The 27784-nt window shown below is 35.0% G+C and overlaps 2 long non-coding RNA genes across 2 annotated transcripts; one reads left to right on the plus strand and one right to left on the minus strand.

Moving 5' to 3' along the window:
• Positions 1-98: 98 nt before the first annotated feature.
• LOC148114359 (uncharacterized) lies at positions 99-24617 on the plus strand. The gene is made up of 2 exons (XR_015734068.1): positions 99-1078; positions 24255-24617. It is a non-coding gene; the product is annotated as an uncharacterized LOC148114359 (long non-coding RNA).
• On the minus strand, positions 1949-27784 carry LOC148114360 (uncharacterized). The gene is made up of 3 exons (XR_015734067.1): positions 27654-27784; positions 2787-2844; positions 1949-2113 (listed from the first exon to the last, which is right to left on the minus strand). It is a non-coding gene; the product is annotated as an uncharacterized LOC148114360 (long non-coding RNA).

Below are 27784 nucleotides of genomic sequence, written 5' to 3' on the forward strand. Positions count from 1 at the left end.
TTGGGGTTTCTTTAATGATATGCATTATCAATATATGACTACTTTAATGAATTGACTCATTAAAGCAATTACATCCCTTTTTTGAAATTTCCCCACCCCCCAAGTGAAAATTTTAATGATGTGTTGTAGCTCAGAAGAACCTCTTCCAATTTCTTTTTTTAAGTACTGCCCAAAGTGAACTGTACAAATAGCCAGACATTTTAAGAATCCAAGTAAGGCATGGATTGTTGCCTGCCTACACAACTTTAGACTCTCTAGTCTTTGGACTTACAAAACTTTATGATTATTAGTCCATATAGAATAAGAACCTTTGAGAAATATTAATGTGGCAAGTGGATTGTGTATAACCACTCAAAGATTATGATGTATATGTATAACCTCTTAATCTTTGCCTATAACTACTTGGAAAATTTAAAGGAATATATAAAACTGGTCTACTTGTTTTAAAGAATCCTTTCTCTGTTTATCTGACTTCTGAGATTAATTGGACAGTTTTCATAAAAATGGCTTTTTCATTGGTTGTGCCCAAACTCCTCTCAGATATGCATGGATAATGCCATCATCATTATCCTTCAAGCACAAGAAAAATGTTCAATATTCTTTACTGGAAATTTACTTTCGATTTCACCTGGCTCCCAAGTTTTGTATTTTTAAAATTGTTTCCTTTTGTTAGTGCATTTTTTTCCTCCCATATTTTTATTTATGTTTTCATTTGTATAGTACTTTAAATAATACATAGATTATTTAAATGAATTCATTTTTCATCCTCCTTCAGGGCTATGATTAAAATATGTGTAAAAGCTTTGCATGTGAAATTGATATTTTACATAATATCACTCATTGCATTTTACTTTCAGGGAAGGGTGAAAAATTCACAGAGCAAAAACTGCCACTCTCTCTTAAACATAAAAAGAACTCCAGAAGATTTTTCTTGAACCTTAAATATGGCATGAAACCTTGTAATGTAAAATCACCTAAGGATGATGGAGTAAATGTCACTTAAATCCCAGCTAATTTAAAAAAAAAATACCAAAGGAAAGAAAACAGATTTAGCTGTTATACTATCCTGCAAGGAAAGGTAAGTATTTTAAGGATATTTTATACCATCTATTGTAAATAGGCCTAATTGAATTGGACAGGAATTACTTTGGTATAATGCACAGAATTGTGTTGCATATCCCACTGATTTCAATAAGGTCAGTTTTAGAATACAAACACATTTCCATTAATGCCACTATGTTTACTTTCCTGAGTTATGCTTTTTGTATTTTCTTTTTGTCCTGCATTTATAGACTTGCACACAAGGCTTGTTCAATGTTTGAGAGATGCACTAATTGAGCTGACTGAAATCCCAGTAAAGAATGCATCAATATAGCAAGTGACAATTTGTTTAGATACTTATGCAAAATGAACAAGAGGTTTATTTAATATAGTCACTATTCTTTACCTATATCTTTTGATTGATTGCTTTGTTGTCACGTTCATTAGGCAGTCTAATTTGAACCACAATTAGATTTTATCTTTTTAAAATATAAAGCAGATTCCCAGGTCATTAATTAAAGGCCCTGACTCAAGGAGCTGCAAGATGGATGTTGCAATCCTCCACCGATGACCCAGCTCAGCAAAACAGAACAGTTTAGCTTTCAGAAGCAAATAGTCTTCAGTTAATTGAATTGAAACTTTTGCTGTGCTTTTCTTTGAATGGGAAAAAAAATGGTTTCTAAAACCTTTTGGTTTTGCTGCAAGTCAGACAGCAGAGTCACACATGTAATAGTTTGAGCCCACTTTAATGAAAATGGAGAAAATGCATTTTAGATATTAAAAAACCAGATGCATCTATGATTTCTACAGACAGCTGACTGAATGTTTGGATAACACTCTACCTTCCAAATTTTGCATGAAGAAGAAACAGAGTTGTAAATATGTGTATTACATCTTTTCATATTTTGTTTCCTCTATTTTTATTCTTCCATCTTATTGAGCACTTGGCTGCCTGAAAGATATCTTATCTGTTTTGAACCTCGTATAGATTAGGAGTAAGACTTCTGATTCCATAATGTATTTACTGAGTTTGAACTGTTGATGATGTTGCTAAAGTCCTTGGGTCCAGGAGCTAAAGTAGAAAAATAATACCTATCATCAAACTAAAACAAAATAGTAAGCATATAAATAGTAAATAGTGGGCAATTTTCACTACTGAATTTATATATCTACTCATTTTTGAATTGGTGGTAACTTATACAATCGTGAAATTTATGGAGTACTAAATTGGCATGAATAGTCTTAACTAGCCTGTCAGTGCTAGCTGCTATAGTAACTGTACCTGTAGTAAAACAAACACACAAAATAAAAACCATACCTATAGAATATCAACATCAAACTGTAATATTTAGTATTATTTAAAATAAAATCAAAATTGTATATCACTCACAAATGTATAGAAAAAATTGTCATAAATTGGCACCCAATAGATTATTAATTGACCATAGTTTATATCCCAGCAATCTTCAAGGAGTTCAAGATAACATAAAAATCACTTTTATTCTCAAAATAATTCTGTGAGGCCATGATGAGAGATAGCTTTATTTAAAGTCACCTGGCAATCTTTCATGGTTGAATATAGGTTTGAAACTGGTAATTTCTGATCCTAGTCTAAGATCCATTTTGCTCTTAGGATCGTGTCTCCTAAATTATCACTTTAATAATGGAATATCTAGAATAGGCTATTCTCTAACCTTGCAACAAAGACAGGGAGACACAAATAAATAAATAAAGATTAAACTGACCTTTTCACATTACTTGTGAATGTAAGCAACTTCAGTAAGTTCTATTTATCACCATTTGCTGTAATAAAAAAAATGCACTCAATCCCTGTATCACCTAATTACTTTCAATTATTGTTTCTTAAGAAAGTACAAACAGCATTACCATGTGGGAATTTTGCTTGCCTGGAATTTTTTATAGAGAAATATTAATTTTGTTTTTTGAAAGAAGAAACTGACATCAAGTATGGAATAGTTTCTTAAAATACCGCTGATTATTTATTCATTTATCTATTTATTTGTTTATTTATATTTCATACTCCTTAACCACCCATCTCCTTCAGAGATTACTATTACGTCTTGTAAGGTAATGTATTATCTTTCTGGATACAGGTAATAGGAGCTGATCTTATGTATTATAAAGTCAAGAAATATATAATACTAGTTCAAGATTTCAGCACACCTTTGGAGCGCTAGATCTTCTTTTTCATTTATATTTATCACATCATCTTCTAACCATCTTGAATTTACTGTATCTATTATATTTGTTTATTTAGCATATGGCATATCATACATGGACTTTGTTGCCATGTATTTTGAGAGTCAGGAAAATCTACTCTGTAATCTGGCTGCCAGCAGTGACTAGTTCATTTAGGACACACTTTTGCATTACCCAGACTGCACCAGGAAGAAGAAAACTAGCTTCACATCCCATCTATTATCTAGCAATTATAATAGCATTTAGGCTTATATGCCTAAAGCTTCATAGTGTTTTACAGCCCTCTGTAAGCGGCTTGCAGAGCCGCCATTGCCCCCAACAATCTGGGTCCACATTTTACCAACCTCATAAGGTTGGAAGGCTGAGTCATGACTGAACTCCTGGCATAATCATTGCACCACCATGGCTCATATATTACAATGTTTCATTAAATTGGTATTCAGGAAAGAGTATTAAGTGTACTATTATTTCCCCATAAATTTATATGTTTCAACTTCCATTATCATATTTTTAGATACAGATATTTACAATCTCCCATATTGGTCCCATATACTTTAAAAGGGTTAAACAAATTGGAACACATTCAAGGTTGGCAACAAACATGATCAAGGGATAGGAAACTAAATCCCAGAAGAAGAGCATGAGAGTATTTTTAGCCCTGAGAATTTTTAAGGATTGTCAAATATCTGAAGGGATGTAAGACTGAAAAAAAGCCAAGCTTTGTTTTATGCTTTTCCAGAAAATGGAACAGAAAGACAAACTCCAGTTAAATGTGTTTTAGAAAAACTTTCTTACTAATTAGAATGGTATGACAGCAAAAACAATTATTGAGGTGGAAGGCTCCTTTTTGCTAGCTATGTCTAAACGCAAAGTTCAAGCAGATAGTGGGATGATGCTTTAACTGGGACTCTTGCCCTTTAAATGTATAGATTAAAATGTAATTTATAGCTTGCATGTAAGTTCTTGAAATGCTCAAACCTTTCAAAATTGACTATATATTTCCATCATACATATATTATATTACATCATATCACATCACACACACACACACACACACACACACACACACACAATTTATATTTCGCTGATAAAGAAATAAAGGGAGACTAGTATAGATCTATTTCTGTGGTTTGTCATGAATGCGACTGCTTGAGGGCTCCTGGATTGGAGCTGAAAGGTGAAAGGGAAGCAGAATGCTCCTACCCACATGTTGGGGTAGACCATATATATGTATATATATATTTGTTTTCTTTTCTTTTCATAGGTCTTTATATGTATTTCTCTTTAGCCAGGCTTTTCCTACGTAAACCAAGATTTTTATGCAGCCCTAGTTCAGTGAAATCCCAATCCACTAGTTTCCAGGCTTTTTTTCCAGCAGCCAGCAAGCTCCCTGCTGCCCATTGGGAGACTAAAATAGATCTATTTTGGATTTATAAGCTATCATCAGTTAGCCACACCTTCATCCCATGTATCCTTCCTGTAAAAGTACAGTATTTGTTTTCTTTTCTTTTCATAGGTCTTTATGTGTATTTCTCTTTAGCCAGGTTCTTCCTATGTAAACCGAGATTTTTATGCAGCCCTAGTTCAGTGAAATCAAAATCCACTGTTTCTAGGCTTTTTTTCCAGCAGCCAGCAAGCTCCCTGCTGCCCATTGGGAGACTAAGGAGACTAAGATAGATCTATTTTGGACTTATAAGCCCTCACCAGTTAGCTACACCTTCATCCCATGTATATATATCTTAGCTGGGATCGTAGGATCCCGCCCTTATTGACAAACAAGTCCCCAACACGAGGAATGACACCAGACCCACACTCACGAGTGCCACATAGGATGTCACCACCACACATCCATGCGGAAAGCAGACTCAAATCCACACTGATGATGAGGCACGACCATGGACCAGAAGCCAGACCGCAGCTGCATCATTAGCCAATTTAAACCCCTCCAATCCATACATGAAGCAGACTGACACCCACCATGAAGATGTGGCATGACCACGAACATGAAGTCAAACAACAGCAATGCAGCTCACCAGCTCAAATCCCCCTGCAACTCAGACTAACACAAGCACAACCAAGCCCCCACCCAAACAGAACACACCCCCATCCAATCAGAGCACAGCCAACCCCCCATCCAATCAGAACACAGCCAAACCCCCACCCAATCAGTTCACACCCTCACGAGCAGTTATAAGGAAGAAACAGCTGTGATCACACATTGCTCCTAGAAGCACGAAGCTGAAAACACCAGCCTGAAGATGACGAATGAGACTTCGTCAAAACGTCACCAAGACACTTCCAATTTTACGCGGGAAAAAACCCGAATAACCAAAGACCTACATACCTACATATATATATATATATATATATATATATATATATATATATATATATATATATATATATATATATATATATATATATATATATATATATATCTGTTATCCATGTATTCTAGGCCATACATTAAATAAATTAATTAATTAATCTTACCCTGTTCAGGGAGTGATGGCTTTCCAACCATGGTTCCATGATAACTTCATTGAATGTACTATCTTAAGTCAACATGCAGTAAATAATGTCTTGTAGGTAAAAAGAAATGATCTACAAGATATTATTTATTCTTCAGTATATATTTCTCTTGGAAAGTTTCAGATGAAATCCTTTTCCCTTCGTTTCTCTTGACAAAGAGGAGCAGTGGCCTTTAGAGTATTACCATAAATGATTCCTTTTGGAGTATGAAATATGAAATATATAGCAGATGAGCATTCGAACAGTAAACCTGTAATACTGTCAGGCATCAGGAAAAATATCAAAGGGAAGCGAAGGCATAAGTTAATAAAATATAACACATTTGCCCCATAAAAAAAAAAGAGTATCATCATTATAGGATGAAATTAGCAGAATAGCAAATAGGTGCAAGATTTCCTAGTGTCTCTTGCATCTTTATAGAGAGTTTGGCAAAATAAAAAAGTAAAAGTTCCCAGCCCAGATACAGCAAATACTTGCTAAATTCAAATTGGTTAATAATCACAATATCTGAATGTGATCAGAAAAACCTACCATTCTGATTTTTTGAGTATCATAGTCTTCCTTTAAAAAAAGAAAGTTTATTGATGTGCTCACTGTGAAGACATTTGTGAACCTCTATGATGAGAGCTTCTTCCAAGCGAAAGAGTATATATAAATAAAATAAATGGTAAATAGCAAAATCAGAATGTAGTAAACAGAAATATAAGTGCTAGACGAACTAGAATTTGGGATAATTATTAGAAACGGCTGTCATGTTCAATTCACCTATGCATTGTCAAAAAGTATATAATTGAAAATACACTTCTCATTCTAAATTAAAGGTAAGGGAATGTCTCCACTGCGTCATGTTATTCTTCTGGTGGACTAGATGTACATGTGCTTATTATTTACTTAGTTGCATGAAATGGTCCCTCATCTTGGGTAGTTGGTGATTTCCCAATCTATTCTGCAGCTGTGGAATTTCCTAATAAAGATAGTCCTTGACTTATGACTGGTCACTTAGTGTTTAGTTGGAATTCTGGTAGACCTATCTTGGAGGTACTTAAAATCTGGATTCAAAATTCCAATGGTTGCCTCTCCATCACATGACTCATCATTTTTTCTTATTCAGTGTAATGTATGGTATCCTATTCTCTGAGAAAAACAAGGAACACATGAAATAAATAAACCCAGATTGACACTTTATAAAAGTTATAAAAATACGCAAACCAAAAAAGCATGTGACTGGCATTAATTCGAAGAATAATTTCATACAACTGGTCTTTCCTATCTGGATTCTAGATTTGACCCTGCAGAAACTGAGAAGCCATTGAGCCTACTCAATGCTTTAATAGTTTGTGTCTAGATTCTGCCACTTCTTTGTTTTTTCCCAACCCTTGTGTTAATATTTGGACAACCTGAGCCAATTATTTAAAAGCTATCTGAGACCTGGAAAATTCTTGCTTATTGTTTTTCTAAACCTGACAACTTAATATGCTGGGGGGGGGGGGATCCTGGGAGTTGAAGTCCACACATAACTTAAAGTTGCCAGGTTTGAAGAAGACTGTTTTATAGGAATCTTTAGAAGAGAATTAGAATATACTTTGTGCACAATTATTAGGCAAGCTGTATTTTGGAGAATTAATTTTATTATTGAACAACTACAATGCTCTGGGTCAATCCAAAATGTTACTCAACCTCAAATCTGAATATTTAAGAAAGTAAAAGTGAGATTATGGCTTTCGTAGGAGAATATCTATGTGTGCACAATTATTGGGCAACTATTAGTGTGTAGAATTATTACGCAATTAAATGAAAAATGAAAATTTGCCCATCTCATTTATTTGCATCTGTTAAAGTGAGAATAATAAACAAACAATTCAAAATGTACAAATAAACATTTATTTTATTTTATTTATTTATTTCGGCAAGCATGTAATAGGTAACAGATATAAGTATAAACATAATTATGAATAAATGAAATGGATACATATAAAAAGGAACATTAGGATAGGGACGGTAGGTACACTGGTGTGTTTATGCATGCCCCTTAGAAACCTCTTAGGAATGGGGTGAGGTCGACAATAGACAGTCTAAGGTTAAAATTTGGGGGGTTGGGGAAGAAATCACAGAGTCAGGTAGTGCATTCCAGGCATTAATGACTCTGTTAGAAGAGAAGAGAGGAGAGGAGAGGAGAGGAGAGGAGAGGAGAGGAGAGGAGAGGAGAAGAGAAGAGAAGAGAAGAGAAGAGAAGAGAAGAGAAGAGAAGAGAAGAGAAGAGAAGAGAAGAGAAGAGAAGAGAAGAGAAGAGAAGAGAATACTTTATTGGCCAAGTGTGATTGGACACACAAGGAATTTGTCTTGGTGCATATGCTCTCAGTGTACATAAAAGAAAAGATATGTTCGTCAAGAATCTATTCTATTCAATTCTAATGACTCTGTTACTGAAGTTGTATTTTCTGCAATCATGTTTAGCACGGTTTACCATTTGTGACATTTCAAAAAAAAAAAATCAGTGACCAATATACTCACCCTTCTTTTCAATAACAGTCATAAGCCTTCCATTCATGGAGTCAGTCAGTTTCTTGATCTGTTGATCAATTTTTTGTGCAGCAGCAACCATAGCCTCCCAGACACTGTTCAGAGAGGTGTACTGTTTTCCTTCACTGTAAAAGTCCCATTTAAGAAGGGCCCACAAGTTCTCAATAGGGTTTATGTTGGATAGGAATGAGGCCTTGTCATTATTCTTATATCTTTAAAGCCTTTACTGACTAGGTACTCAGTGAAGTACTTTGATGCCTGCAATGGAACATTGTCCTGCATAAAAATCATTATCTTTTTGAAAGATGCAGACTTTTTCCTGTACCACTGCTTGAACAAAGCAGTGTCTTCTGGCAGTAGGTTTGGGAGTTGATTTTAAGTCCATCTTCAACCTGAAAAGGTCTAACAAGCTCATCTTTCATAATATCAGCCCATATCAGTACCTCACCTCAACCTTGCTGGTGCCTGAGTTGAAGTGGAGCTCTGTGCCTGTTCTGATCCAGCCACATGCCCATCCAATTGGACTGTCAAGAGTCACTCTTATCCCCTCAATCCATAAAACCTTTGAAAAATCTGTCTTCATATATTTCTTGGCCCAGTCTTACTGTTTCAACTTACGTGTCTTATTCAGTGATGGTCAGATTTCAACCTCCCTTACCTTGGCCATGTCTCTGGGCACTGAAAACCTTGTACTTCTGGGCACTCCATGTAGGTTGCAGTTCTGAAATATGACAGCACTGAAGGATAATGGGTTCCTGGTAGTTTCATGTTTGATTCTTCTCAAACTTTGGCAGTTAAGGAGCGTCTTTTTTTCTCAACACATTTCTTGCAACCCTCTTGAATATTTGCAACAAAACATTTGATGGTTTTGTGATCACGCCCCAATATCTTAGCAATTTGAAGAATGCTGCATCCCTCTGAAAGAATTTACAATTTTTGACTTTTCAGAGTCAGTTAAATTCCTTTTTTATCCCACTTTGCCTGAGGAAAAGAAGCTTCCTAATAATTATGCACACCTTGATATAGGGTGTTGATCTCCTTAGGCCTCATCCTCCCTCATTACACAAACACATATCTGATCTGCTTATATCCACTAAGCATTTAAGTTTATACAGCTTGGAGGTGAAAAATATGCATACAAAGGAAGATATCGTCAAAATACTCACTTGCCTAATAATCATGCACACAGTATAGTTACAATTCCTGTTGCCTCAGGAATAATACCATGCTTTTCTGCAGGGCAGAAAGTGTTTTCTAAAAATAGATATAATATATTTAGAAATAGATCAGTTATGAAAAAGAAAAGTTCAAGGAAAAGAAAAGTTAAGCAGGGCATGTACATAACTAAATATGTGATTCTCAAGAGGAATTGAAATATTTTAAATACCTCTTTATCCATATTTCTATTCACAATGAAATTTGCAGAGGCAGTAATTTATGGGGGAAACGCTGCTAACAACACTTTGTTATGTTTCATCAGGTAATGGGATCAGGGTTACCACTTGCATGTGAGATAACTGAATGATATCATGTTGAAGTTAGATTGACAAATTTCAAATATCTCAGAGAGAGCAATGCCAAACCATTATAAATCTTGTCAATTTTAAACCTTTTAAAAATTTTTGGGTATTTTCAAAGCTTGTTGTCATGTTAATTTTTCAGCCAAAGCATTATCATGCTTTAAAATATAACTGAGCCAATAAAACATGTACTTTACTTTTCCAGAATTTTGCAGTAATGAATCTGCTTACCACATGAATAGGAAAGTATTGGATATACTACTTTGGAATTATGGGAATTGTAGTGTTATGTATCTTGAGGTTGCTACCTGCAGAAGACTGAATTATGGTATGACCTTCTTTTAAAAAAAAATTTTTTTCCTGCTATTTTCTGTTATATAAATATCAGATTTGAAGAATGAGTTACATTGATCCTACTTTTAAAGATCAGTCATAGTAGTAAACAACTTGGTTCAGTGATTGATGACCACATCATCTGATAGGACCAGAGAGATCCCTAAGTGGCTTTAGAATTGGCTTCTGGAATCAGGGAGAATTCTTTTAAGCTACAGTATTCATGACTATGAAAAAAGAAACAAATATTTTAAGCAGGTCAATGAAAAAGGAGTTTTGATAATTGCACAAAGCTAAAAATAATAAGGTAACTGCCAAATTATAAAATTTTCAGTAACATACATTAGTTGCCTCTTTTTCTTTTTTCTTTTTTGTTCATCTGGGTCAGTGTTGAGTATCTGGATAAATCCATGAAATTTTCTTGCTAAAATATCAGAAGTGGTTTGCCATTCCCTGTTTCCTAGAACTGAGAGAAACTGACTGGCCCAAGGTCACCCAGCTGGTTTCGTACTCAAAGCTGGACTAGAGCTCATGGTCTGTCCATTTCTAACTACAACCCTAGACTGGCTCTACCTAACAACTAATAAAAATTAACTATCTGAATTTTCAAGAGTGCAGTTCAGGAAAGTAATAGATCTTACTTTCTACATGGCTGAAATACTTTTTAAATTATTTATTTATCATACTTATACAATGGCATATATGTCTTTCTGAGGTGAACCAGGAAGGTTCACATTCCAAAGATTTCAAAAGGCATAATATATTTTAAAAGTTACATAAGACTTTTCTTGTATTCAAATAATGTCAGCCCAACTAGGCAGGCTATATCAGGAAATCAACAATCAATCTACAAGAACAGGGAAATTGGGAAGACTAGAACTATACTAATAGGTATCAATTCTTGCAACATTTTGTCAAGGTCATCTCCCTTGCTCTTTACAAATAAGACAAATTTAGCCCAACTGTGTCCAACAGTTTTCATAACAGCCAATGTATGTCTACTCCACAGAATATGATTCAATAAGTCAAAATGACAACAGCAACAGAGTAGCTGATGTTCCATATGTTTTTTATACACCTAAAACGCAGACGGGATTCCCATCAGATCTTCATGGCTGCCATCTTTTTTAAAGCACACTCTATAGACACCCCTGCCACTCAGTAAACACTAGTAGGTGAGGATTGCAATACTGTGGTCCTATTCATCCTTGTACCTTGAAGCCTGCCATTATGAGTATACTTAAGAGCCGTGGTGGCATGGTGTTTAGAATGCAGAAATGCAGGCTAACTCTGCATTTCATTGCCAGGAATGCGATCCTAACTGGCTCAAGGTTGACTCATCTTTCCATCCTTTGAGGGGAGTAAAATGAGGACCCAGGTTGTTGGAGGCAATATATTGACTCTATAAATCGCTTAGAGCGGGCTGCAAAGCAATATGGACTGGTATATAAGTGCCATTTCTATTGCTATCCTACATCTCCATTAAATTATTTGATTTCCTAAGGGGTCCAAGTTAGGTTTTAAACTGTTTGTAATAGTGGCAAATATCTGTGGCTTGGGTGTAGGATGTGGGTATAGATTTGTTCTCCACAACAGGTCAGGGTCTTGCAATGGGTCTTGTAATTACTCATCATAAGACCTGACCTGATGGGATCCTCACTGACATGACCTCACCATTACAAGACCTACTGACCACACTAAACCCTTATAAACAGAAGAACACTGACCCTGGCATCTCCTAGACCCCACTGGAGATGTTGCCTAGCCTGGTAATGAAACATTCAGAAACCAACCCACAAGCTTGGAGGACAAACCTTCACCCTCGTTTTAAACTGTATTGTTAAGTACCACTGGAACAGGCTGGAAGTGCTACTTAAATTTCATATGACATTCTAGATTTCTCTTAATATAGTGAAGCTCCAGGGTATCATGGGAAATTACAAGGCATCCATTCTTACTCTGCTCCCAGATTTTATATTATGACACTTTATAATAACATTCTCCAATGAGATATCCTCCAGATCACTGCAACACAGTGAAAGCCAAGGTTGGGAAAATTGATTAAGACCTTTGACCAGTGGTGAAATCCAAATTTTTTTACTACCGGTTCTGTGGGCGTGGCTTGGTGGGCGTGAGGTGCCTTGGTGAGTGTGCCTTTGTGAGCATGGCATGGGAAGGATACTGCAAAATCTCCATTCCCACTCCACTCCAGGGAAAGAGTGCCTTTGTGAGCATGGCATGGGAAGGATACTGAAAAATCCCCATTCCCTTCCCACTTGGGCCAGCCAGAGATGGTATTTGCCAGTTCTCTGAACTACTCAAAATTTCCACTGCAGGTTCTCCTGAACCGGTCAGAACCTGCTGGATTTCACCCCTGCCTTTGACCCTCTAATATGTATTACCTTCTATGAAGAATTTTGGTAGACTACCTTTCTGATAGTCATTTGTATCTCCAACACACCTCAAGCATCATAGTGGCTCCATTATCATCTTAAATCGCTCTTCTGATTTGTTATTTATAAGTCCTTTTTAATTATTAAAACATTAACTGGTTTCAGTTGCATATCCAGTATATCATCTTTTCCAGAACATTCTTGTAGTTTGTCATTTTAAAATCCACATTCAAATCAGCTTCAAATACATGATAGGATGGAATACTCAAGATTGGATATTAGAGAGGATAAGGGGAAACTAAAGATTACAATGAAAGGAAAGAACAATTTAAATTGACTGTGACACGTAATGGAGTAAAATACTTAAATTTGGGCTGTTTTGAAAAACCTTTGTGAACAATAGACGCAGAAGTTAATTTTAAGAATGTCTGTTATCATAGATAGATGTAGTGTAAGTAATTTAAGAAGAGGAACAAGTTCTATCAGCCCTAATTTTCATCCTAAATAGGAATATTGCATATCATGAAGCAAAGACCAACCCGTAAGGAAATCTTTGTCATAAAGATTTTACATTTTCTCTCATTAGCAATAAGTGGATACAGGCCAATTTCTTTTTCACAGAATAGGACCATTTTTAAAACACTGTTTTATAACAATAGAAGAAAACAACTGGATTGAAGTTCTTTTGCCAGGACTGCAGGCCAGGCTGGAATTTGTGCTTAACTACATATCACAATTCAGATAGTTGAACATTTGCCCTTTATGTTTTTGAATTCCAAATTTTCCAAAGAACTGAAGGAAAGCTGGTGAAAGGGTCTTGCACACAGTGCAGGGGTTTCCTCCCAGTCTGAGTTCCTGGATTCAAGACTGAGAAAGAAGCAATTAGGAGAATCTTTTGTGCATTCATTAGTGACATTTGTGCTTCATGCTTCAATATTCTACATAACTCCTCTTTCATGTTTCATCTTGGAATGCCCAGTGAAATCTGAAATTGGCTGAGCATTTGTGCATTGTATTTAAAATGTACACTTTAAATAAATTAATAAATAGCTCCTTATAAATTATAGAATATAATTAAATTATACATTATATTATGCATTCATACACTTATAAATATTTTATGTTGAATTTTAAATATATGAAATAAATATTGTGCACTTCAAGAGAAGCTCCTGTTGAGATGAAAATCTTGAGTTGTGCTGCATCTGAAAGAAATGTCTGGGTCACAGTTCTAAATGTGATATTTTATAGCTAAGTGATGTTAATCCTGAGTTTCAAATAATATTAAAATCTTTGCCATCAATTGTTCAAATTCTCTGATATTGATACTCTTTCCTGTTCAAAGCCCAACATACATTCCCAACTCATGCTTTCATACCTCTCTTTCCTCTTACTTTTTCTGTTCCCCACTACATATTTACCTTCTTCTCCAAAGAGTCAGCCCAATAGTAAAACAAATAAAAAATTTGCTTTAAGTACCGTATTTTTCGGAGTATAAGACGCACTGGAGTATAAGATGCAACTTAGTTTTTTGGGAGAAAAATAGGGAGGAGGGACTTTGCCTACCAGGTATTCATCTGGCTAGCGTCTTTAGTCTGGTCAGCTTCAGCACATTAGTTTGCTGGAGATAAAAAAACAGCTTTTAAAGCACAACTGATCTTTGGAGAGAGAAGTAATGAGAAAAGTAAGCAAACCACAGAAATCGCTCCACTCACTAACTCCTCCTTAGGGCTGAAAAAAACCTTCACATCTGAAAGTTGGAGGGAGCAGGCAAAGCGCTCACTGCTAGCGCCTTGTTAGGGCTGAAAAAAAGGTTCACAGCTGAGAGTCGGGGGAGAGCAGGCAAAGCAGGGAAGCAGAGATTGCTTCACTCGCTAGCACTTCCTTAGGGCTGAAAAAAAGCTTTGAAAAAGCTACATTCAGAGTTTAAGACGCATCCAAATTTTCAGCTTCTTTTAGGAGGGAAAAAAGTGTGTCTTATACTCCAAAAAATACAGTAATCCCTAAAGAAGCCTGGAGATAACCATATAGGTTTCCTTATGCTAACTTTCAGCGCATGGAGTGAATTCCTGAATTCTTTAAAACTTTTTAAACTTCAGCAAATAGAAAAGTAGAACTTTACATGGTAATTTCTATGAATTACTTCAGAATTATTTCAGAATCATTTGAATCTTTTTTTAAAATTTATTTTACAAACCTTTTTAGGTTTGATTAAAGGTTCCCAGATCCCATAACAAGGCTAGCAGACAAAGGTATGAGCATACAGAACATATGTTTGTTTTTCCACTAAATGATGAAATGAACATGTATTCTAATGTTTTGGACCCAAACTAAGATCTCTCTTTTGAATTTAAAAAACCAAACAAACAACTCACTATTTTTATTCTGCGGCCATTATGTTACATCCTTTGGTTTTAGTGGAGCTGACATGCTCATAAATCGCCTCTTCCTTTAGCCGTTATTTCTGCCTGGTAAATTATTTTTTTATTCACAAGGCAATAAAAGGTCAGTAGAAAGGAAAAAAATATATACTATTCCATCTCATAAAATAAAGTTAAACAGTATTTAGCATTTATATCTTTCCAGGGTGGTAATCAAAATATGGTTTATTTGACTGAATGAAGACCTATGATACTAAAAAAGATCAATCTAATGGTTCATTTAACAGAGGAAGATAAATCTTCAGGAATGTCATGTGGACATCAATGAGACCCAGTCTCAAACTCTACATAAGTCCCCAGCAAGACTTTTAGAGAATAAGCAGAAGAAATCTTAACAGGTTGGCTATTGGTCTTTGCTTAGGCCTTTTCTTAGACACTTAAATTAAACCAGAATTACTGTTTAAAATGGAAATACCTTCAATATTTTCACTGTTGTCTATGGTCATTGTCAACTTTTTATTTATTTTAGCTTCATCAATTACCAGGAATTAACACAGAATTCTGAAATCATTCTAGATCATTGAACAATATGAAGTTGATGAAATAATTTTGTTTCTCTGTTAATTCAAGAAGGAAATTTCAAAGCAATGGGATTTTAGATATTGCAAGAAAACTACTTTTGTGATCAAAACAGAAAACAGGTCATTAAAATATTCAAATTAAGAATATGTGTTTACAAAGGGATAAAACTGGCAAGTCCCAGCATAATTTGTTGTTGTTGTTGCTTCTCAAATACATTCCAAGCAACACTTAATCGAGAATTTCTTTATCAAAAAGCTACATAAAAAATAAGCAGGTAAATAGTGTATCTTTCCTAGAGATAAATTGTCCTGAAAATGCCAGACAAAGGCTGAATTCAGCCTTGCATTTTAAATACAGAAAAGTGGACATTTCAAATCAAGATCATCAAGATTGTCTCAGTCAAGCTGATTTGGGGTGAAACGTTGCGCAATGTGGACATTTCATAATCTCTCTGATTAGGAATTTATGAAAAGGGTATCTCTTTAGCATCCTGAAACAGCTTTAGACAATACGAGCTGTATGCAGTGATATGGCGAAATCTTTTTTCAGCAAAATTTCCCAAAGCACAATTGAGACTTGGTAGCAGTGGCGGGATTCAGCCAGTTCACACCACTTCGGGAGAACAGGTTGTTAACTTTCTGAGCAGTTTCATGAACTGGTTGTTGGAAGAAATTATTAGGGCAGAGAACCGGTTGTTAAGTTATTTGAATCCCACCACTGCTTGGTAGCTGTTGCCTCTATTTCTCTCTTTCATTTTGCCATTAAGCCCATAATCACTTAATGCTACCTGGAATGTGTAACTTAAGGTTTCTTGTAATTCTTAATTCTTATAAATCAGATCATATATATCCGTGGTATGATCCTAAAAATGCCATTATTTTCTCACCGCCTTTATGTATGTCTGTTTATTCTTAAAATCCTTTAAAAATTAGAAATTATTGTGTGTGTTTTGATGTGTGTTTTCGAAGTTTGTTTTTAAAACAGGGGTAGCCAGGCCTCAGAACAGAACAATGAATAACAGAGTTGAAAGGACCTTGGAAGTCATCTAATCCAACCCCATTGCTCAAGCAGGAGATCCTGTACCATTTCAGGCAAATAGTTGTCTTAAAAACCTTAATGTTGGAGCCAGGGGTGAAATTCACTTACTTTCGCTACTGGTTCGCAAATGTGAGCGAGTGGCCCGCCTCCTCCATGCATGTGCAGAGCCTTCTGCACATGCGCAGAGGGTCAAAAACGGGATGTGATGATGTCCAGGTGGGTGGGCGGAGCACTACCGGTTCACCCAAGTTGGATAGAACCAGCTGAATTTCATCCCTGGTTGGAGCACCTATAGTCTCAAGCCACCAAACCTGTTTCTGTAGATACAGTGCAGAAGGCACTACCCAATCTTGAGTAAACCCCAAAATGTTACATATAAGATACCCAATCAGTTTAATGCATCTAGAAAAAAAGGTTTTAAAATCCTTTTCAATTCCTCAACCCAAAAATCCATTCAATATATAGATTCCCAGCTATTTACATCATTATACTATGCTTAGGTGCTGGACTATAATTTCAAAATAAAAGCATTTTCCTTTCCTTCTTTATATAAAATGATTGTTCAGATGGATAGAAGGTTAGAATTTTCCTTTCTGCAAAGTCATTGAAATCATTGTATAAAGCTTTCTAGGTTGAATGGCAAAAGCCATCTTCCACAAAGTGAAGGACAGTTGTTGTTGTTTTTTTAAATAATACATCTTTCCTAGTTGCATTTTCTTGGATTGGATATTATATACACTATGCAAAGTAATGAATCCTTTGTTTTGTATTGTAAGGCCCCAAAATATACTTGAGTCACCAGAATACCAAAGAGAGAGACTCAAGACGAGGCTTGCAAAAAAGCAGATTTTATTTATGGCCAAAAACAAAATACTGGGTGGAACTATATCCAGAACATACAGATACAATGCATACGAGGAAATAGCCACACCTTGGGGAAGGTATGGTGTCCTTTTATACCCTCAGAGACGTCAGCTTAGTACCCAATTCTGGCCTCCTAATTTAGGTTTGTGTATTCCTTGTTGCCCTGCAAGGGGGAATAGAAACTTCCCAATTAGTCATCTTAAGCATTTCTTTGTTTACTCAATTGGCCACTTAGCCCCCTGGCTCTGGAAGACCCAGGAGTTTATCCAGATCAAACATAAATTAGGGCTGAGGTGTAAATTATCCCTTGGAGATACGTACCATGCTCTTAGATGGCATAAGAAAAAACAGGGAGAAGATTGATATGGGTTCAGGTCAAATGGTAGGGACATATGTTTGACAAATACCAGATACATTACAGAAGCCTAATAACAGAATATGTTTGTTACAGGAGATACAAATATAAAGGCATAATATATGTGATACAAATACAAAGGCATATATGTATTACAGGAACCTAATGGTTACAGAATCTAGTATACCAGTATATCATATTCTAGTATTATTTATTATATCCTTATTATTGTTTCCCTTCAGTATCTATAGAATCTCACGAGACCTTATCTGGAAGCAGCTACACAGCATTTTGTATACATCACATTGAATCATAATTTGTTTATTGATGATTAAATTTTATACATTCAGTGCGCCTGAGTAACAAGAAGGAAAACTATGAATTATACAGGCCTTTTAATATGTGAGAATGATGTAGCAAATTAATTGAATATTACATTTGATACATTTCTGGCTTGTCTGCTAGTGTTCAGACACTGAGTGACAAGTCATCAAGTAAAGCTGCATTTTGTCCAATTAAAAGATTCATGTGAGGCCCTAGAGCTAGTTAAATGTATTATATTTGTTTATCTATAGTAAATACAGGTTCAGAACTAATCTTTACAACAAACTCATACAAAATCTATGCATTATATGCCCTATAACATTGCAATTAAATATTTTTTACTTTTCAATTTTCTTTGTCAAACCTCTTTATCAAGTAGTTTGTTGCAGCTTTGAAAGTTTTCTAACTCATGGTCTTCTCACCTAGAACCTTACAATGTGATTCATAAGCATTTCTTGATCTATGGTTTAAAATTATATACATTAAATAGTTTATTGACCTGCTTTTTCTACAAATTACATTTGTAACAAAACAACTTATTTGAAGTGCATTCTACTGTTTTTAATTCAATTGTGCAATGTATTTTAAGGGCATTCTTGCAAAACGTTAGGCAAAATGAGGAATTTCCTTCTTAAAACTAGGGCTCAATGGGCTAACAATGGCTTATCTTTTCAATGGGAGAAGAAATTCATGTATATATTTTGAGCAAAATGTGATAAAGGACACACGAAGAACTCTTTAAAAAATGGATTGCTATAAAATGTTTATATATTTTCATACACATGCATTAATTTTTGCTTGCACTTTGCCTAATGTGCATAGTTTTTACATACAGTTTTGCTAACGTAATGCATTTTTGTTCATTATATTTATCAGGAACAGGCAACTTGCAGTTCCAAGGCTGAACCCGGTTTTTGCAGCCCCTTAGACTTCCCTTTGATAATAATTGCTTGAAACTGATACCACTATATTTAGGTGATAAACTAGAGTAAGCCCAAAATAATACTTTAAAAAAGGAAAGAATCTCTCCCAAACTTGTTCTAAAAATCTTGTCCCTTTTATCTATATGATGTTCCTCTACTCCCTTGTAGCTTTCAGATCCTCCCAAATGTTAAGTGTGATCAGAGATGGGTTTCAGCAGGTTCTGACCAGTTCTGGAGAACCGGTGGCAGAAATTTTGAATAGTTCAGAGAACTGGTAAATACCACCTCTGACTGGCCCCATCCCCATCTATTCTCTGCCTCCCTAGTCCCAGCTGATCGGGAGGAAATGGGGATTTTGCAGTAACCTTTCCCTGGAGTGGGGAGGAAATGGAGATTTTACAGCATCCTTTCCCTGCCATGCCCACCAAGCCACGCCCACCAAGCCATGCCATGCCCACCACGCCACACCCAAAAATATTTGAAACCCACCACTGAGTGTGATGCTTGAACCTCAAAAGATTGCCTATCCCTGATTTCCTACTACATATTCATCTTTGTCAAGAGGTTTCATTACAGACTACCATATTTCTGATTAGCAAACTGAAATGCAAGTTTGGAGAACTTTTCAGTTCATAAATTGGTCTAAAAATGAAAAATGAAAACAAAATAAACAAATTACTGTTTCATTCTAAAGTATGAACTCTGCTCTACCTTCCTACCCATTTAATTTTTTTTTCCTATCACAATTGGGTTGAACCCTTCATTTCACTTGGGCAAGTATTAAAAGATGGCTAAACTGCCTATTTTGCCAAGGTGAATGTTAGCCCTTGACTGCTGAGAGAAAGAAAGATAGAAAAAAGAAGTACATAAATGACAGTGCTTTTATCAGTTCTTTCTGGATGGCAGACGTGGTGATTACTAAATATGAATACTGATGTTAAGGTCTTCAAAGCCCTCAATTCTCTTTCTCCTGAAATGAGCTTAACTGAGAAGTGAATTGACAGGATACATACAGTATATAACTAGTGATTAGAAGAAGCACCCAACTATATGGAAGATGTTAATTAGTTTTTATAAATAGCCATGAAGTTTGAATAATTCCTCATTTCCACCACTACCACCCCATATACAAGATATTAAATTTCTAAACTGGATTAAAATTAATTAGTCATATAATGACATCTCTTTCTCAGCTTTCAACATCTTCATATGTAATAAGAAATAGATATCTTGCAAAAAAGATCCATTAAGTTAGTGCAATTTTACTTCCAAGTCGGTATTTATATAATTGCATTGTTAGCGTCTAATAAATCTGATGATCCATATATAAAATAAAGATTAATTTGAAAATATCCTGTAAAAAAACTCTTGCTTTTAACAGAATGTGTTTCAAGTTGGAGAAAAAAACAACAAATACCAAATTTCTGGATATTTATTTCATTTTATTTATATCCCACCTTTATTATTTTTAAACAACTCAAGGCAGCAAATATATATAATACTCCTTCCTCTTCCTATTTTCCCCATAATAACAACCCTGTAAAGTGAGATGGGTTGAGAGAGAATGACCGGCCCTACGTTACCCAGCTGGCTTTCATGTCTAAATTGGGATTAGAACTCCCCATTCTAAATCATGTGCAGCTGAATTTTTTAAAAAAACATGTCACTGATTATTAAAACAAGAGCATTAATAAGCAATAGCACAATACCTTTTTAACACTTTGGTCAGAGTGCAGAAATCTATCTACATTTTTTAAATAAATAACATTCCTCTTTAATTTGAATTTAGAACCTAAAATGTTATGGTATAACTTCTAAGTTATATTCTCTACATATATCCTCCTCCTTCTGAATAATAGCTCTATCTCCCATTGACATAACACTGAAGTGGACTCATCACTGGCTGACAAATTATATCAATCAAAAGGCTATTGTATATTTGAGTTGTATTGAATCAGAGCAGCTGCTGAGTTTTTTAAGTGCGTGGCTTTTACAGACAGGAAAATCTAAGAGACCTGGCAGAATGCTTGAAATAATCAGATGGAACTTTGTTTGTTCTGAAGCTGATATTATTGGGGGTTTACTGCTATATTTATAACCTGTTTGATGCTATTAGATCAAAATTTAAATATTTTTGTTTAATTACTGGCAGGTGTAATATTTTTTAAAAGTTTACTCTTATGCTGGCATGTGAAGAAGGAGCAGAATTAAGTACTTGAGCATATGCCATAGGTGCTGATTCAATTAATTTAAAGAATCATATATCAGCTACAAGATGGTATGAGAAACGTCTGCCTGAGAGTATGGGTTATCTTTTAATCAGAGTAGAATAATCAAGATCAGCCTTCCTCAGCCAAGTTCTCTGTAGATGCATTAAGCTCCACTATCCAGAAAGCTTGTATTAAAGGACTCTTAGAGGAACCTATATTGGGAATCTAGTGATGTGGATGGACAAATAAACTAGTCAGGTAAAAAGCCAATGTGATCACATTGTCTTCATTATACTTTGTTCTTTATAGATAAGAATGAATAAAATCCACTAATTTAATGTACATTCATGGATCTAAATCTATCCCAGCTGAATTCAATGATTGAAGTAGGTGATTGGCTGTGTTCAGTCTATTTACTTTCCCAGCAGAATACTACAAGTCCACCAAGAAGGAGGAATGTCTCCATTCAGAGCTGGCATTATACTTTAAGAGATTAAGCTTGCTAAAGCCTTTGGCTGATGGCCATCCATAATTTCCTCCCTCCTCCCTCATCTTCTTCCTCTTATTTTCCAAAGAGTGGCTTAAGTTATTTGTTTGCAGTGTTCTTAGGTATCAGCATTCCAACACTATGTTTAGAATTATTTTTTTATATATTGCTACTATTATTCTTAAGCATTCTTTTAGGCATTAAAAGAATAGTTGGTAAATTAACATTCAACTCACATAGTGCTTCAGGGTAATAAATGTAAAGCAAATTGGTGAATTTCTCCGCACCTACAAATCCCCTTATCCCTGTGCATAAAGCATACTGACTGGTGCTGATAGGACGTATTACTTAGCAGATATGGAAAGTCAAAGCTGGCATAGCCCAGTTTAAGAATATTCTCCATGCCAAACAGATGGAGGCAATAACACAAAAATACAGCTGGTAAAATACACTCAGCCATACTTCTGACTTAGTGTGGTTCAGAGAACTTTGGAAGCAACTAAAAGGAATTTTCTTTCTTATCTAGCCTAAATGAGGACAAAAGGGAGAATTGTCCAGAGTACAAACGATGACCTGTAAGATTAAAAAGAAGTCTCTCTGTTGGAATTTTATCATCACTTGTATGTGACAAAGCACCGAAAGACAGGATTCTGGCAGGAGCAATATATTTTCTTCAGGGCAGTAAAATCATCAGCAAGGTGTCTGCATGTGTGTAGCACTGCTTGAATATGAAAGCAATTTTCTGAAGCTGGGCTCTGCTTAATTCTATTGTTTTCGTCAAGAACGAATATTCTGGATCGCAATTTTCAGTGACTGATTGTAATGAGCACAGGATAGGAAAATGGATGAGCAGCTTCCTGGGTGATTGCTGGACCAGGCTCTGATATCATTGACAGCAATATTTGCATCTATCCATAAAGAGATTAAATGTTAGCAAGGTTTCAGTACATTTATCTGCCTGGCATCTGGCAACGGGTTTTCCTATTAAATTAAAGCAGGCAAAAGGGCAGAAGAGAAGGAGAAAGGGGAAGGAAAAATGAGGGAAAAGAGATAGATAGTATCTCAGTTTCTACCCATTTCAGAGAGAGTAGCATCAGTAAAAGAGGAAAGAAAGTACATTATTAGATGCTTAATCCATATGTATTTAATACTGTTGTTGTTACTTGCTCACAGCACCAGAAAAAAATTAAGTGTAGTGTATTAAAAAAAATCTCAGTGAGAATTGTCCTGATTCCACCCACATATTTTAAGTTAGGCATCTCCTAAATTAAATTACTCAGAAACTCATTATCTATATGGCGTTCTGAGTAAAACAGCACTGCTCTTTTTAATCTTTTACTATGTAGTGATATTTTATTGTTCACATTTTACTTTTTTTTTTAGATGTTCACAAAAGCACAAAACTTGTTTGTTTTGAGCTTGGAACAAAACAATTCAAAGAAACAGGTCTATTCAGGTGTTCCCAGTTGGATGAATTGTGATGCAACAAAGCATGGGACATTATGATTGTTTTATAAGATAAACCTTTCTGTTCTTGGTATTTTACCTTAGCACCAAGGATGAAATGATCACAGCTGTGCTGCACAACCATTGGAACCTTTTAAAAACTTTTTTAAAGCATTTTTTTACTACCTATTCACCTGAACCAGTAGCAAAAAAATGCTTTAAAAAAGTAAAAAAAAAAGGTTCCAACGATCATAGCTGTGCCACACAATTATCGGAACCTTTTTAAAAAACTTTTTAAAAGCATTTTTTACTCCCGGTTCAGGCAAATAGGTAGTAAATAGTGCTTTAAAAGGTAAAAAGAAAAAGTTGACCATGCCCACCCAGTCACATGACCCCCACCACCAAGCCATCACCACAGAACCAGTAGCAATAAAAATTGCATTTCACCACTGCTTAGCACCCACAAAGGAAGATGGGATGGAAATCCATCCTGAATGCTATCAGCCAGCCAATAATCAGAAAAACCAGCCATGTATAATTCAATAGGGGAGGGGAACTCTTCATTTAGCAAACTTTCTGAAAAGCCAACAACAGGTCAAAGAGTTTATACCAAATGACAAAAGTTAAACAGAAGAGAATGTCATTAGCATAAGAGGACAAGAGGACAAAAGCTTACAAACTATTTCAAAGATGAAATGTTGAATTTTTTTTAAAATAAATATTTTTTTAAGTTCAACATAGCAATAGGGTACAAGACTTCAAGCTCAACAATTCAACAGCTTCAGCAACAACAGGTATAACTATGTTGCACTTTTTTATTCTAGTTATTTATTATTTAATTAATATTTTAGCCCACCAAACACTAAAGGTGTCAGGGTTGCTTACATAACATTGCCTTTCATTTTTTGTGGTAACTTAGTTAATAGAAAAACAAAACTGTAAATTCATTGATTTAAAGGTTTTAAAAAATGTCTTAATATGGGCTGCAAATGCAGTATTAAAGCCCTAGTACTTTTGTGTTGTATTGTAAAAAATAAATAAAAAAGAGGTAGGGCCATAATCCTTATTTTTTATCGTTCCTGCAGGTATCCTTGACTTTCAATATGCATCCTTCACAAATTACATCCTCCTCCTCATTAATTTCAGCCCCAAATAGCCTACAAGTGAAAATGATCTTCAGTGGAAAAAAAAGCTTCCATATGAGATTTCAGTTTTTCCAAGGTGAAAGTGAGCAGAGCTAAACAATCTTCTAAGCCTATTTATTGCATCAGGACAAAACTGTGTAAAGTATTCTTTTTACATCAAATCACCATCAATTTTGGAATTTGACTGTGAAGTGTTGCAGAAACAAAATGTGATTTTCCAACTTTTTTCTCTCATTAATTCTTTTCATGAATGGTTATGCATCTTGATGGAAAATACTTTTAGAATAAAAGATGTAGACTTTATTTATTATCTCATTAATTCAGTCTTGTGGGATAAATGGAAAGACTCTCCCATACATTCTTATTTATGCAAAATTAAGATTATTTAGTGGTATTAAACCTCTCTTTTAGAACGTCTTAAATACTCTTATTGTCTTCATATTGATGAAGTTCTAAAAAACTCCAGGATCCCAAAAATTTCATTTAAAATTAGTGAATGTTATGTGCCACAGAACATTCCCAGTGACACTAGTAGTGAAGTCCCACAGTGTATCATCAGGGAGGGTTACACATATAGTCTTAAAATGTGTTATGTTCATGCTATGGAGATTTGTTTTACTCTATACTAAAGTCAAGGAAGCTATTTTCTAAATCAGCTTCTAATCAGCCCGTCAGACTTATGACTATCCTATCATACCAATGATTTATTTTGGTATGAAATGACTCATATTTTGTTGCATAAAGCAACAAGCCAGAATTGTGATAAATCATCTACTGATTAACTGGCTATAAATTTCTTCATTTATACAGATTTTCACATATATACAATTTGAGATTTTAGAATCAATATCCCTCGATAGCAATAATAATTCTTTTTCTACAGAGATAATATCCTGGGATAATGCAATCTCCACATATAGTTCTCTTATTTTCTCTTTCAAACTTCCCACTGGGGCTTATATGCAGGCAGATTACCTGTCTTGATAATCTACCTAGACTACCTAGCGATGGATACGGGCAGCTGAAGCTTAGTCATTAGTTTGGGAGACTTGCAGAGAACAAATGGTGAACTGAAAACAGTTCTGTTAAAAGCAGAGCCAACAACCCCAATGGACTGAAGCGACAGCCAGGAGAGCATCCCAAACAGCAGTCATCTTTGTTCAAACTGCACCTGAAGGCAGACTAAGAAGCAATGGATGGAAACTAATTAAGGAAAGGACCAAACTAGAAATAAGGAGACATTTCCTGACAGTTACAACACAGTTAATCAGTGGAATGGCTTGCCTTCACAAGTTGTGAGTGCTCTATCATTGGAGGTTTTTAAGAGATTGGGCAACCACTTGGCTGAAAAGGTGTAGGGTCTCCTGCTTGAGCAGGGCGTTGGACTAGAAGATCTCCAAGGTCATTTCCAACTCTGCTATTAGGTTAGTCTGTTAAACTGCCATTGGTACCTTTAAGGACACTGAAGTAATATATTTCCTTTGCTAATCACTTTTAAAAATTGCTTGTTAATCGTTGTTCAGGTATTAGGAATCTTTGTATCAACACATTTTGCATTGAATGAATTTCCTTCAATCCTAAATGAAAGAAATTGTCATGGCCTCCACGTTAGGCTTCAAGATGCAGATGGAATCAGTCCCACTGGATGCTACAATTATAGATAGATAGTGTTTAAAAGAAGTTATGAAAGGAGAACACATTATACTGAACAAAACTTGGATTTATCTGAAAGTGGATTTAAAATGTATAGACTGCAAGAATGATATGGGAAAAGATGTTATACTGCACAAAGAAATGAAACAGATTGATGTCTTCATAATTAAAACAACCAGATAAATAACAGAACAAAAGAGTGACCAGGATAACTTTCCTATGTTGGATTTATAAAAGGAATTTATTAAAGCCTTGAAAATTTTTGTGAAAAGAGCCAAAGAAAAAAAACCAAGTTCTAGAAAATTATTTTATGGAATTAAAGATCAAGGATGCTAAAAGTAAAAAGAAGTAAAAGAAAGGGATATAAAATTGATTTATCTGATCAAAGTTTAAAACTCTGATCTTCGGTAACCCTTAATAAAATTTTGCTGATCAGGACTGAACAATCAGATTTTAAAGATTTGTTTGTAAATAAGTAATGAGATATGGGAAGAAGATATCGTTTGTTGTATTTTAATATAAAGTGATGTTACTAAAATTGTTTATCCTTGTGATGAAGCGGTAAATCATTTTTTTCTTTTTCTTTACTATATTCATTTTTCTTTTTTTCTAATTTCTTTTTCTATTTTTCCTTTTCCTTGTTGTATTTTTAGCTTGTATTAGATTTTCTTTTTGATTGTAATATTTAATAAAATTACTATTAAAAGTAGTGAATAGTTTGGGGAGATGTGGTGGGAAAATATTCATGAATATATTCAAATACTTTAAATGGTAATACAAGAGTTCAGAATCTTATGCCATGGATTGCTCCTGGAACTCACACAAATCACACAGCCTGTTAATCTACAAAAGCTCTTATTGTATACCACTTGCTTAATGTCACTGACGTGCATTCCCATATATGCATTGGTCAAGTTAATTAGAGGCATTGAGAAAGATAAGATGCCAGGATTAATTCACATGAATGACATGCCTCTGGAAATGTTGTTTCCTTACAGATTTTCTTGGAATCCTTTACCAGCAGCATCTATTCCACCTATTTTTCTATATCAACTAAGCCTTTTGTTGACTGTTACATTAACTGCTCCTGGTACCTGTCATTCTGGACCTGATTTGGTCTTGATGGATTATTTCTTTGTGATCTGCTCCTTGGCTTTTCTTATCTCTGCTAGTTGATATCCAGACCTGATCTGAATTTTTTCTTGTTTTTCATTCATTCACGTTGACATTTTTCTTCAGGATCATATTAATCTATTTCGCACATTTTATTTCTTGAGATACATTTTACAAATTAAAAGTTGTAATCCTATATATAGTTACTTAAGAACTACAGTATATTCATTAGCAGAACACTGTCAAAAAAATTACATGGGACACTAACAATTCAAATTATTTTATAATGAAATTCTATGGAGTAAGTCTCAATGAATCTTATACAGCCTACTCCCAGATATGTTGGACTATAATACCCATCTTTCTTAGAAAATGATTTGTAATTCAACAGAACTGGGGCACAACAAATGTTAACTCAAACACATCCACAGTGCACATACAGAGAAAGGCTAAAGACCTTGTGTTGTAACCTAAGCAAAATTAGATCTTTCTGAGTTCACTTATTTTGCTGATCAAAATTAAGCTTGCCCAGTATAAGATACTGTATATATTACTTAAAATATGTGTTTCTACCTTTTCTTTCTTGAGCTGTTTTGTTTTCTGTATCTGAGTTTCTTCACAAAATTCTACATTTATATGGACTCCAAAATGCATTACTGGATCTTCCATTTTAGTCTCGTTAGAACTAAGGGTGAATGTCCAGA

This window comes from Pantherophis guttatus, chromosome 4, assembly GCF_059756535.1.
Source record: "Pantherophis guttatus breed Tessera chromosome 4, ASM5975653v1, whole genome shotgun sequence".
Taxonomy (NCBI): Eukaryota; Metazoa; Chordata; class Lepidosauria; order Squamata; family Colubridae; genus Pantherophis; species Pantherophis guttatus.